Consider the following 13,624-nt stretch of genomic DNA (forward strand, 5'->3'; position numbering starts at 1 on the left):
GCCCACAAGAGAACCAGACTCCTCCGGTGGGCCCTGGCTTCTCCATCAGGGGAGTTGAGAGTGCCAAGGTGAGGAGCATGATGATGATGATAGAAGTTAGCATCTGCTTTGTTTTCTTGGAATGCAAGCGTAAGTGTGCAACCTGCCACCCACCCACCCCCAGGCTGCAATACCATGCTGCTAGCTTGCTTGCACTTGAAAAGAGGCCTTTTAGGCTTGTGGCGGCAGACGCCGGCCACCATGTCATGGCTGCGTCGGTGGCCTGGTATCCATACTCAGTCCCCAGCCGCCTGGCGGCCGGGTGTCCAGGCTCGGTTCCCAGCCGCCAGGGGGCGGCCGGGTGTCCATACTCGGTCCCCAGCTGCCCCTATTTGTCCCGGTGCGCCTTATACACAAGCGCGCATACCAAAACATTACCTGTGCCCTCCCCAGTGCATTTAGTGGGAAGGACAGCCTAACCACAAACACATGGACAAATGAATGTGGCCAGGGATGGTCCATCTCACTGACGCCTTCACACTGGGTTAATATTCTGGAAGCCGGGACACAGTTGGACACTGGGATGCAACACGTCCCCCAGACATAGAGGATTGCGGGTCCTGGGTCAATCAGGCTTCAACACAAAGTTCAGAAGCTAGACCGCAGCAGTGGTCAGCCTCTTACACAATGAGTAAATTATTCATGATCATTCATGAGGCCATCCATCTCCTTAGCTTTCTGTTCCTTGGAATGCAAGCGCATGTATGTAGTAGCGTCTAGGCCTGAGGTGGTCAGCATTTTGGCGCATATCCTACCTCCTCCGAGGATTGCTGGATGTTTTCCTGCTACTATCCCAGTTCTATGACTCCCGTTAAAACAAAGCTTCAGGTGATGAATGATGGATGAGGTGGTGGCAAAGGAGAAAAGCAGGAGGAACAGGGACCATTCACATCAATATCAGGCCAGTCAACCACACATGTCTTGTAGGATATGTTTCTGTACCAAAAGGAGCGGTTCGGCTACACAGTTATAGGGCATACAGTGAGTGCAATGCCTACCAAAAATTTCGAGGCACTCCAATGCCCCTTGGAAGTGACATGGAGGTCAGAGGGCCTTAACTAAACCGTTTTTTCCATTTATAGCAACTGGGTCTCCTGTACACCGTTGGCCTAAGCAGTGAATGGAAGGCTTTCCAAAAATTATGAGGAACTGCAATGCCCCTTGAAACAGATGTGGATTACAGCGTACTAAAAACCTTCTACCCATTATTGGGGAGTGGGTCTCCCTTAGTTTTCGCCTTTGCATTGAAAAGCAAAAGCTGACTAAAATTAGAAGGCAATGCAATGCCTGTTGGAAGAGTCGTGGAGGTTAGAGGTGATTAAAAACAAAATTTCAATGCCCCTTGGAAGAGCTGTGGAGTTCAGAGTGGTTTAACAAGACGGTTTTAATGCCCCTTGGAAGAGTGGTGGAGGTCGCAGTGGGATAAAAAGACAATATCAATGCCCCTTGGAAGAGTGGTGGAGGTCGCAGTGGAATAAAAAGACAATATCAATGCCCCTTGGAAGAGTGGTGGAGGTCGCAGTGGAATAAAAAGACAATATCAATGCCCCTTGGAAGAGTGGTGGAGGTCGCAGTGGGATAAAAAGACAATATCAATGCCCCTTGGAAGAGTGGTGGAGGTCGCAGTGGGATAAAAAGACAATATCAATGCCCCTTGGAAGAGTGGTGGAGGTCGCAGTGGAATAAAAAGACAATATCAATGCCCCTTGGAAGAGCTGTGGAATTCAGGGTGGTTTAACAAGACGGTTTTAATGCCACTTGGAAGAGAAGTGGAGGTCACAGTAACTTCACAAGACAGTTTTAATGCCCCTTACAAGAGCCATGCAGTACAGCATATTAAAAACATTATTCCCATTTTTGGGGAGTGGGTCTCCCATAGTCTTTGCCTATGCCTTCCAAGCAAAAGCTGGCAAAAATTAGGACGGAGGAACTTGCAATGCTGGCAACACGAACCAAGGTCACCTTGGTGGTATAGTGTTGGTGGAGGCTGAGGATAAGGAGAAGAGCAAAATACAGCCGAAATGAGGAAGCGTATACCCATGTGTGGGTGTGAAGCGGTGCATGGGAATACACCTTCCGAAATAACACAGTGGATTTGACTTTATGTTACTCTGCTGTCATTTGGTGGTGATGAGAAGTCTGGCCCAATCCAGCCCTTGTTTATTTTGATAAGGGTCAGCTTGTCAGCATTGTCAGTTGACAGGCGAGTGCGCTTATCAGTTATAATTCCCCCAGCAGCACTAAAAAAACGCTCTAATAACACGCTAATGGCAGGGCAGGCCAGGACCTCCAAGGCGTACAGAGCGAGTTCATTCCAAGTGTCCAACTTGGATACCCAATAATTAAAAGGAACAGAGGAATCATGGAGGATGCTGGTGCGGTCGGCAAGGTACTCCCTCACCATCTTTTGAAACTTTCCACTCCTTGTGAGAGTACCCCGAGCCTCAGGGCCTGTAAGCTGGGTGGGTCTCAGAAAACAGTCCCAGAACGTTGACAGTGTTCCCTTGCCTCTGCTGGATTGGAGTTGCGTCTCTCTCGCCTGTACGCCTTGGTTGGGCAACGAACTGTGACCTCTGCCGCTAGCGTGTTCAGATGGGAATTTTTTTAACAGTTCTGCAGCAAGGGCCTTCTGGTACTGCACCATTTTTGTAGACCTCTCCACCTCAGGAATAAGAGAGTGAAAGTTCTCCTTGTAGCTGGGGGTCTAAAAGTGTCACCAACCAGTAATGACTGTCACCCATCATTTTGACAACACGAGGGTCACGGTTAAGGCAGCATAACATAAAGTCAGCCATGTGTGCCAGACTGGTAATGAGCAAGACTTCCGTGTCCTCACCAAGATGACGACTGACCATGCTCTCCTCCTCCTCATCCTCCTCCTACCCCGTCCTCAGGCCTCCCACGCTGAACCGACGGTATGACAGTTGTACAGGTACTACCGTCTACAGCGCATGATACAAGCTCCTGTTCTTCCTCCTCTCTCCCTCATTGTCCCCCAATACATGTTGGGATGAGATGAGGCTGGGCTATGCTACGGCTTCTTGATCCATCTCATCATACTCTGGCTGCAATGCCTCCTCTTTAATTCTCTGCAGAGAGCGTTGCAAAAGACAGACAAGTGGGATGCTGACGCTAATGATGGGGTCATCGCCACTCACCATCTTGGTGGACTCCAAAGTTTGTCAGGATGGTACATATGTCAGACATCCAGGTCCACTCCTGAGGTCTTATGTGTTGAGTCTGACCTGAATATCGACGGCTTTGTTGCAGCTGGTACTCCACAACTGCTCTCTTCTGCACACAAATCCTTTGCAACATGTGGAGGGTAGAGTTCCAACGTGTGGAGACATCACACACCAGTCGGTGTGCCAGAAGCTGCAAACGCTGCTGCAACACAGCAAGGGCGGCAGAAGCTGTAGCCGTCTTCCGAAAATGAGCTGACAGGTGGCGTATTTTGACGAGCAGATCTGGCAACTCGGGGTACGATTTAAGAAACCGCTGAACCACGAGGTTAAGCACATGAGCCAGGCATGGTACGTGTGTGATCTCGCCTTGCCTCAGAGCCGCCACCAGGTTGCGGCCATTGTCACACACGACCATGCCTGGATGTAGGTTCAGCGGTCTGAGCCACAGATCTGCCTGCTCTTTCACAGCTGTCCACAACTCACAAGCAGTGTGATGTTTATCACCTAAGCTTATGAGTTTCAGCACAGCCTGTTGCCGCTTGGCGGAGGCTGTACTGCAGTGCTTCCAGCTTGTAACTGATGTGGTGATATCTGAGATGGAGGCTGAACATGAGGAGGAGGAGGAGGAGGATGATGCGCAGGAGCTGTACACTGTGGGGGCAACTCTGACTGACATAGGGCCCGCAATCCTCGGTGTGGGGAGGATGTGTTTCATCCCAAGGTCCGACTGGGTCCCGGCTTCCACTATGTTTACCCAGTGTGCCGTCAGGGAGATGTACCGTCCCTGGCCACAAGCACTTGTCCACGTGTCCATTGTCAGGTGGACTCTCCCAGTAACTGCCTTGTTGACGGCACGGCAGATGTTTTGGGACACCTGCTTGTGTAGTACGGGGATGGCACACCGGGCAAAATAGTGTCGGCTGGGGACCGAGTACCGAGGGACGGCCACCGCCATAGGGTTGCGGAAGGATTCCGTCTCCACCAGCCTAAAAGGCAGCATTTCCAACGCAAGCAGTCGTGAAATGTGTGAATTTATGACTGTGGCCTGTCGGGCGTTGGCTGCAAATTTCCGCTTTCATTCAAAGATCTGGGATATGGACAATTGAACGCTGCGGTGGGACGTGGACGTTGATGCTGTTTCTTGAGAAACTGCCATAACAAGTGAAGACTGAGAGGAGGGGGCATCTTTGCATGCAGTGTGGACAGAGTATTGCCTTGCACGCACAACAGCGGGTTCTATTGCATGCACAACAGCGGAAGAAGCAGTAATGACACCCACTGACACTGGTCGTGGACCCTGGGGTTCACCCCACAAAGTCGGGTGTTTTGCTGCCATGTGCCTGATCATGCTGGTGGTCGTCAGGCTGGTAGTTTTGTCACCCCTGCTGATGCTGGCATGGCAGGTGGTACAAATGGCCTTTTTGGGGTTATCAGCAGAGTCTTTAAAAAAATTCCAGACTCTGGAAGACCTACAGGTTGTACTGGCAACGTCCCTCGTGTTGGTGTTACGGGGAACTGTTGCCTGCCTTCTGTGTGCGGCCACCACACTGCTTCTTCCTGGCTGTTGGGGTACTCTGCCTCCCTCACCCTATGTGCTGCTGGCCTCGCTCTGCATGTCCTCCTGCCACGTTGGGTCAGTTACTAGATCATCTACCACCTCCTCCTCTTCCACTTGCGGACCATGATCCTCCTCCTCACTTCCTAGCAATTGTGTCTTGTCATCGTCCACCTCTTGTGACAAATTGCCAGCGTCGACTTCCTGTGGCCGTGGCTGTTCAAATATTTGGTCATCGCTACATGGGATCTCCTCTTCCACCACTTCAAGCGGAGCAAGCGAGGGGCACAAATCTGGAAATGAACCAGTGAACAGCTCTTCAGAGTGTCCAAGTGTGGGATCAGTTGCTGTCTGACGACACTCGGCATGGTGGGAGGAAGGAGCATCAGGGTGAGGAGGAGTATGCGGTTGAGACTCACGGCTACTAAGATTTGACCGTGTGGAAGACAGACCAGAGGTGGTGGTGCCCAGGTAACTGGAAGTATTATATGCTATCCAATTAATAACCTGTTCACACTGATCAGTTCGCAATACTGGTGTTGTTCTGTGCTTCCCTAGTAATTCGGTCAAGAAGTGGGAGCGAGAAGATGTGGCTGTTGGTTGTGGTACATTTTCACCTTGGCCATGGCCCTGTCCTCTGCATGCACCATCACCAGAATGTCCAGTTCCACGTCCCTTGCTACGCATCTTGCCCATTGTAAAGGAAGTAAAATAGCTTACACTCGCACTATCAATGGAAAAGGGGTAATAAAAAGTAGATTAGAACCGTGGAAGAGGAAAACCACAGTTCTATTTCTCTGGCCTACACCTGACTCTTTTAAACAATCTGAACAATCAGGGAGAAACTATTACTGTTTTTCTTTACGGAAAAAATACCAAAAGCTGAATAATAGAGATTTTTTACCGTGGAATGGCAAAACCACAGTTATTGTTTACTGGGGTATACCAGACAATTTTAAATAGATATATTTGCGGCTGAACAGTGAGCGACACACTCAAACTGTTTTTTTTTAGGTAAAAATGGCCCAAAAGTGGATAATAGATACTTTTGAACCGTGGAATTGCTAAACCACACTTCTATTTCTCTGGCCTACACCAGACTATTTTCAAAAAATATATTTGTGTCTGAACAATCAGGGAGACACTATTAATTTTTTTTTTTACGGCAAAAAATGCCAAAGCAGGATAATACAGAGATTTTACCCGTGGAACTGCAAAACCACAGTTATAATTTACTGGTGCATACCATACTCTTTTAAACAGACATATTTGTGTCTGAACAATCAGGAGACACTATAACTGTTTTTCTTTACTGCAAAAAATGCCAAAAGCAGGATAATACAGAGATTTTACCAGTGGAACTGCAAAACCACAGTTCTATTTCTCGGGCCTACACCAGACTATTTTAAACAGATATATTGGTGTCTGAACAATCAGGAGACACTATTACTGTTTTTCTTTACGGAAAAAAATACAAAAAGCTGGATAATAGAGATTTTTTACCGTGGGACGGCAAAACCACAGTTATAATTTACTGGTGTATACCAGACTTTTTTAAATAGATATATTTGCCGCTGAACAGTGAGCGACACACTCATTTTTTTTTAGGTAAAAATGTCCCAAAAGTGGATAATACAGAGGTTTGAACCGTGGAACTGCAGAACCACACTTCTATTTCTCTGTCCTACACCAGACTCTTTTAAAAAATATATTTGTGTCTGAACTGTCACAGACACACTTTTTTTTTTTTTTTTTTGGGGGGGGGGACACCAAAAGGTTAATAAGATGGGTATTTGTACAGTGTGAAGGAGGATATATTTCGCAGTATATATCTCTCCCTAAATCAGCAGCACTGTCCCTACACTGTCTGATCCCAGCCGTCTGTGTCCAAGATGGCGGCACCCGGTTTTAAATACTCGAGGTGACGCTGTGCGGCCAGCCAATCAATGTAATGCCCACAACCAACATGGCTGCGGCATTACAGTAACTGGCTGGCAATCCCTACATGTTCATTGGCTCTGTAAAGAGCGCCAAACATGCAGGGTGGAGACCTGAGCTCCCGCCCGAGTAACCTGGAAATCCTCGGTGCTCGCCGAACATCCCGAGTAGCGTGATGCTCGGTCGTGTACAGAGCAGTGTCGAGCATGTTCGCTCAACACTAATAAGTAACCAAACTCCTCCAAAGTTGCACCAATATTTTCCAGCAAAATATTGGTCTAAATTACACCAATCAAGAGGTGATGTAAGGAACAGAAAAATGTCTAACATGTCCAGAATAATAGTATTACTTAGTACACTGAGAAATGTATTCATAAATCTTCTGTATTGAGAACTAACTTGTAGGTCCTAGGTTTAATGTTGTAAAATAATAAATCAGTCATTAAGCAGACATTGAAATCAATATACGGTATATTCCATTAGTGCACAGTGTAATGCAGCGACTTGCGGCATTACGGTAATGGTCCAGGATGTGTTTTTGGCTGACCATGTACCTCCCCCTCAGGTGACTGGTCACATGACTGTGACATAGCACAGGTCCTGTGCACACAGAATGTCTGATCACATGACTGTGACATCAGCACAGGTCCTGTGTGTGTGTACTGCAGGATATATAAACCCTGGTAGTCTTGAGAAAGGGTGTGTAAGGCGTGAGACCTGTTCATGTGTGGGACACCGCTAGAGTGTGAGGCCTAGTGAGGCCTAGTGAGGCCTATTGAAGCCTGGTGAAGCCTGAAAGGCGGAGGCTGGATCCTTAGGTGTAAGTGATCCCAGTAGCCTTGGAGGGCCAGAGGCTTGGAAGGCAAGAGCCTGAAAGGCAGAGGCTGGATGTTGGCTGTGTAAACATACCAGTAGCCTTGGATGGGAAGAGGGCTGGAGACCCCCATCTGGGAAGCCGTAAAGCCACAGTGGTGGCAGAATAAGTCTGAAGCAGCTAAAACCCGGCGAAGGTAAAAACACTGCTTGATGTGGACATTTCTATAAGTGACTTTGCTGGGGGGCTGCAACTGGAGCCAAGTGGGCCTGTCTGCCACTTGAAAGGCTCCTGGACTTTATATGTAATATGTCGGCAAGCCACTGAGTTGGACTCGGTTATAGCGGTTATGTTGTATAATAAACTACTGGAGTGTGAAAACTGGAAAAACGTGGCTGGTGTGCTTTAATTGACCCGGTGCAGCGAGTATCGTCCAATATGTTGACTAGCGCTGCCTTACAACAGTAATATATACAGGTGCTTCTCACTAAATTAGAATATCATCAAAAATTTAATTTATTTCAGTTCTTCAATACAAAAAGTGAAACTCTTATATTATATAGAGCCATTACAAACCGAGTGATCTATTTCAAGTGTTTATTTCTGTTAATGTTGATGATTATGGCTTACAGCCAATGAAAACAGAAAAGTCATTATCTCAGTAAATTAGAATACTTCATAACACCTGCTTGAAAAATGTTTCTAAAATCCGAAATGTTGACCTACTGAAATGTATGTTCTGTAAATGCACTCAATACTTGGTCGGGGCTCCTTTTGCATCAATTACTGCATCAATGTGGCGTGGCATGGAGGTGATCAGCCTGTGGCACTGCTGAGGTGTTATGGAAGCTCAGGTTGCTTTGATAGCAGCCTTCAGCTCGTCTGCATTGCTGGGTCTGGTGTCTTTCCTCTTCCTCTTGACAGTACCCCATAGATTCTCAACGGGGTTAAGGTCAGGCGAGTTTGCTGGCCAATCAAGCACAGTGATACTGTTGTCTGTAAACCAGGTATTGGTACTTTTGGCAGTGTGGACAGGTGCCAAGTCCTGCTGGAGAATGAAATTTCCATCTTCAAAAAGCTTGTCGGCAGAGGGAAGTGTGGCGCCCCTGAGGGTTCGGTCGCCACAGAGGTACTGCATCTTACCCAGAGATGTGGCATCTCACTCTCAGGTAAGGAAGGAGTACACCTCAGGACCCTAACACCTGCATCCAACACACCACTCCAGGCCAGCAGGAGGGACAAGATGCCTCCCTCGTACTTGCTGAGCCCCTTTCCTGGCTGGAGTGGGGGGAACCTAGCTGGAAGGGGAACCACATAGTGGGTGCGGGTGGAGGAAGTAGATCAGGGGAGCACTTCAGAAGTGGGGAGCCATCTTAGATCAGTGTGTTCAGTCAGAGGAGGAAAGTGACAGGAGCAGAGGCTCTGCAGGAGTTCTGCTCCAGAGGCGGGCCTAGACAGTGAGGCCCAAGTTGGAGAGGAAGGAGAGAAGAGAGGAGAGGGAGCAGGAAGGCTCCAGGAACCAGAAGAAAAGACCCTAGGGGTACGGGCCGTGCAGAAGGCCACCCGTACGCCCTCATCTACCAGGAGGTGGAGGGGTTAGGCTGCATAAAGGGAACCGGGTCCCTCAACTAGTAGAAGATTGCAAGTCTCAGCTAGAAACTGGAGGCTGCAGTATTTCATGTCCTGTAGCCAACATTCCATACCAGTCTCACCAGGAAGGTAGCTATATAGGACTCACGGGACGGAACAGACTTCGCCCGCAAAGGCCTGCAGGTACTGGACTGGGACACTTTGTATGAGGTTCAGGGAGACAGCCAGAGAGAAGACACAGAAGGGGGTCCTGCTATGTACTCTGGAGTTACCTGGGGGTGGACCGAGCCCCTCACTGAGTAAACGCAGCACGGCACGGGAAGTTACTTTGACGTCTGTAACTTGGACTGCAATAACCGTGAGTAAAGACCCAGAGGACTGCACCACCTTGTCTCTGTGTTTCTTGCTGCACCATCACTCCCTGCACTACAACGCCCAGCACAACCAACATCATCTACACTGCCCTGAAGCTAGCTCTTCCTGTGGAGAGCCACACCATCCCTGCTGCAGTAACATCAGCTTCAGAGGACTGCTCCGCAGTGGCGGCTCCTTTAGCCGCATTCCACAGGTGGCGTCACGAACTTTAATATAAACTATAAAAGTCCCCTGTAAATATAACCCCTTTTATTGACAGCCCTGGGTCACGGACCGGGTCACCGCCACTGTGACATTCCCCCAGCATCCACCGGCCCGGCACCGGGTACCCCACGGCCCAGGGGGCGCGTCAGAAGCATGAAGTGCTCTAAAATTTCCTGGTAGATGACTGCGCTGACTTTGGCCTTGATAAAACACAGTGGACCTACACCAGCAGGTGACATGGCTCCCCAAACCATCACTGATTGTGGAAACTTCACACTAGACCTCAAGTAGCTTGGATTGTGGCCTCTCCACTCTTCCTCCAGACTCTGGGACCTTGATTTACAAATGAAATGCAAAATTTACTTTGCATTTACTTAGTGTGTCAATGACTGCCTTCTGGACATCTGTAAAGTCAACAGTCTTCCCCATGATTGTGGAGCCTACTGAAACAGACTAATGAACCTTTTTAAATCCTTAGGAAGCTTTTGCAGGTGTTTTTTGGTAATTATTCAAATTTAATGAGATAATGACTTTTGTGTTTTCTTTGGCTGTAAGCCATAATCATCAACATTAACAGAAATAAACACTTGAAATACAGGGTGGGCCATTTATATGGATACACCTACGTTAAATGGGAATGGTTGGTGATATCAACTTCCTGTTTGTGGCACATTAGTATATGGGAGGGGGAAAACTTTTCCAGATGGGTGGTGACCATGGTGGCCATTTTGAAGTCGGACATTTTGGATCCAACTTTATTTTTTTCAATGGGAAGAGGGTCATGTGACACATCAAACGTATTGAGAATTTCATAAGAAAAACAATGGTGTGCTTGGTTTTAACGTAACTTTCTTCTTTCATGAGTTTTTTACATGTTTATGACCACTTATAAAATGTGTTCAAAGTGCTGCCCATTGTGTTGGATTGTCAATGCAACCCTCTTCTCCCACTCTTGACACACTGATTGCAACACCGCAGAAGAAATGCTAGCACAGGCTTCCAGTATCCGTTGTTTCAGATACTGCACATCTCGTATCTTCACAGCATAGACAATTGCCTTCAGATGACCCCAAAGATAAAAGTCTAAGGGGGTCAGATCAGGAGACCTTGGTGGCCATTCAACTGGCCCACGACGACCAATCCACTTTCCAGGAAACTGTTCATGTAGGAATGCTCGGACCTGACACCCATAATGTGGTTGTGCACCATCTTGTTGGAAAAACTCAGGGAACGTGCCATCTTCAGTGCATAAAGAGGGCAACACATCAACCTGTAGCAATTTCAGTTATCCAGTGGCATTGAGGTTTGCATTGATGAAGAATGGCCCCACTATCTTTTTACCCCGTATACCACACCATACCATCAAGATACGAGATGTGCAGCATCTGAAACAACGGATACTGGAAGCCTGTGCTAGCATTTCTTCTGTGGTGTTGCTATCAGTGTGTCAAGTGTAGGAGAAGAGGGTTGCATTGACAATCCAACACAATAGGCAGAACTTTTAACTCATTTTATAAGTGGTCATAAGCTTGTAAAAAACTCATGAAAGAATAAAGTTATGTTAATACCAAGCACACCATTGTTTTTCTTATGAAATTCTCAATAAGTTTAATGTGTCACGTGACCCTCTTCCCATTGAAAAAAATAAAGTTGAATCCAAAATGACCGACTTCAAAATGGCCACCATGGTCACCACCCATCTGGAAAAGTTTTCCCCCTCCCATATACTAATGTGCCACAAATAGGAAGTTGATATCGCCAACCATTCCCATTTAATTTAGGTGTATCCATATAAATGGCCCACCCTGTAGATCACTCTGTTTGACTCTATATAACATATGAGCTTCACTTTTTGTATTGAAGAACTGAAATAAATTAACTTTTTGATGATATTCTAATTTAGTGAGATGCACCCGTAGAAGAGCAGGTGTATACAGCGTGTATTACAATGTATGCTGCACATGTAGAATATGCATTATGAGGTAGCAGTGAGGTAGGCATTAGGACACATCATGGAACACGGAATACGGAATTTGAGGTAATGACATTATGACATCATAATTGCCTTGTCTATTACTGGGGCTGTTGTGGTGTTGATCAGTGGATTCACATTGGAGAAGCATCTCTAGTGAGTGCCTCTTTTCATATCACTATTTTTTGGCTAATACTAGAAAATATTTCATGGAAGTTTATCAAGAAGAATTCTACAACTTCGCATTCTTCATTGTTGTCAAGACCAAGAGACTTACAGCATCTTGGCCCTTTGAGAAGAACATGTCTTCTCGGGACATTTCTAATGTCCTAAACATCTCAGAAGAGCCTTCTGCAAATGGCATAGAAAGGCCTTCTATATCAGGTAGGACGGGAAGCGCATAAAAGCCACTAATACTTCCATCTACAAGTCTCTAAAATATGGACACAACATTCCTACATTGGGGTTTGTACCTATTACATATTATTGTATTTTCCCTGCTCATTTGGATTTAATTTTATACTGATGAGTTATGTATTACTGTAACACTTGTCACTTTGTCTGATACGTCTGATACATTTGACCCATTGCACATGATCTTATACAATTATATTTATTAATCTATTTATACTTCCCTAAACACCTTCTGCACAAGTCACATTGTATAATCTGTTGATAACGCCAGAGTTTCTCTGTGCATGTACCGGGCATATATATTTATTATTTTTGGTATTATATTAGATATATTTGTTATTGTGGTACACCCTTACATAATGCTTTTTTAACCAGGAGGATAATATTACTCAGGGGAAATTACTTATATGTGTGTTGTTTGTCTATTTTACATAGAAACATGGAGGCATAGCAGGGACCAGTCCCCTATTGCCTACAGGACAAGGAGCAGGTTCGCCCGCCAAAGAGGACAGGAGATAACACCATTAAATACAAGTAGGAGGCAGAGACGAAGGCCACCACCACCACCACCGGAGAGGTCTGGAGACAGGAACTCATCCTCCACTAATACCCAGCCTGAAGTTGTAAACTCCTCCATGCTCACACTGCCTACCTCCATAAGATCGGTCGAGGACCCACCTGCAACCTGCTCCATCAGCCTGGAGGACATTTTAACTGGAGATCGAGTGAGCTTCATGCAGTGCGCACACTTTTTTCATACTGCCTGCATAGGAAGATGGCTCCTAAATAATATCACCTGTCCTCTCTGCAGGCACATAAATAGCCAGTCAGAATTTGGGATCCTTGCATATCTGGAAAACATTGGGGAGATTATGGTAATATCCAATGACCCCAACATACGATACCATCCCCCATTTCCTGTTTATGCAAGTGGCGCGTGGAGAAGTATAGTGTTCCTTTGAGGGACGGTATTTTTCCACGAGTAGATTGACAGGCTTATACTTACACAACAACATGGCAGAATTCCATTGGCCATTGCACTTACATCTTCATAGGTCACCTGGCAACCAGCTGCCAATCTGCAAACACACCTCCAGTTTTCCATTGGCTGTTGCACTTTTGGCTTCATAGGTCACCTGACAACCAGCTGCCAAATCCTATCTCAACTTCTCTATTGGCTGTTGGACATACGGCGTCATTCATCACTAGACAACCGGCTAGTGATCCCACTGATACATTTGAGTGACGGACGACTTCTTTATTTTTTTTAAATTCAAAATAAAAGTTTTGATCTTTTATGAACTGCTTAACTTGTATGAATTGTTTATGTTATTGTTAGCATTTTATCATTACATTTCCTTTGCATCCTGTAATAATGTCCTCCATCCTGGCCCCATCCTATAATAATGTCACCCCATCCTGGCCCCCATCCTGTAGTAATTTCCTCTGTACTGGCACCAATTCTGTAATAATGTCCAACACACTTAATTGATATTAAAACCTGATGCAGTAGTAGTTTGCTTATTTAAATGGGTGAT

At 46.4% G+C, this 13,624-nt stretch overlaps 1 long non-coding RNA gene across 2 annotated transcripts in view; it reads left to right on the forward strand.

Annotated features, from left to right (window-relative positions):
- The window catches only part of LOC141157285 (uncharacterized), a 108,216-nt gene extending 94,828 nt beyond the window's left edge, over positions 1–13,388 (forward strand). For both annotated transcript variants that reach the window (XR_012247777.1, XR_012247776.1), the window contains one exon: positions 12,522–13,388. This is a non-coding gene — a long non-coding RNA (uncharacterized lncRNA). The remainder of the gene's footprint in view (positions 1–12,521) is intronic.
- The last annotated feature ends 236 nt before the right edge of the window (positions 13,389–13,624 follow it).

The sequence above is a fragment of the Phyllobates terribilis genome, unplaced genomic scaffold (assembly GCF_046119375.1).
Source record: "Phyllobates terribilis strain yellow unplaced genomic scaffold, ASM4611937v1 Scaffold_8__6_contigs__length_399053987, whole genome shotgun sequence".
NCBI classification, from domain to species: domain Eukaryota; kingdom Metazoa; phylum Chordata; class Amphibia; order Anura; family Dendrobatidae; genus Phyllobates; species Phyllobates terribilis.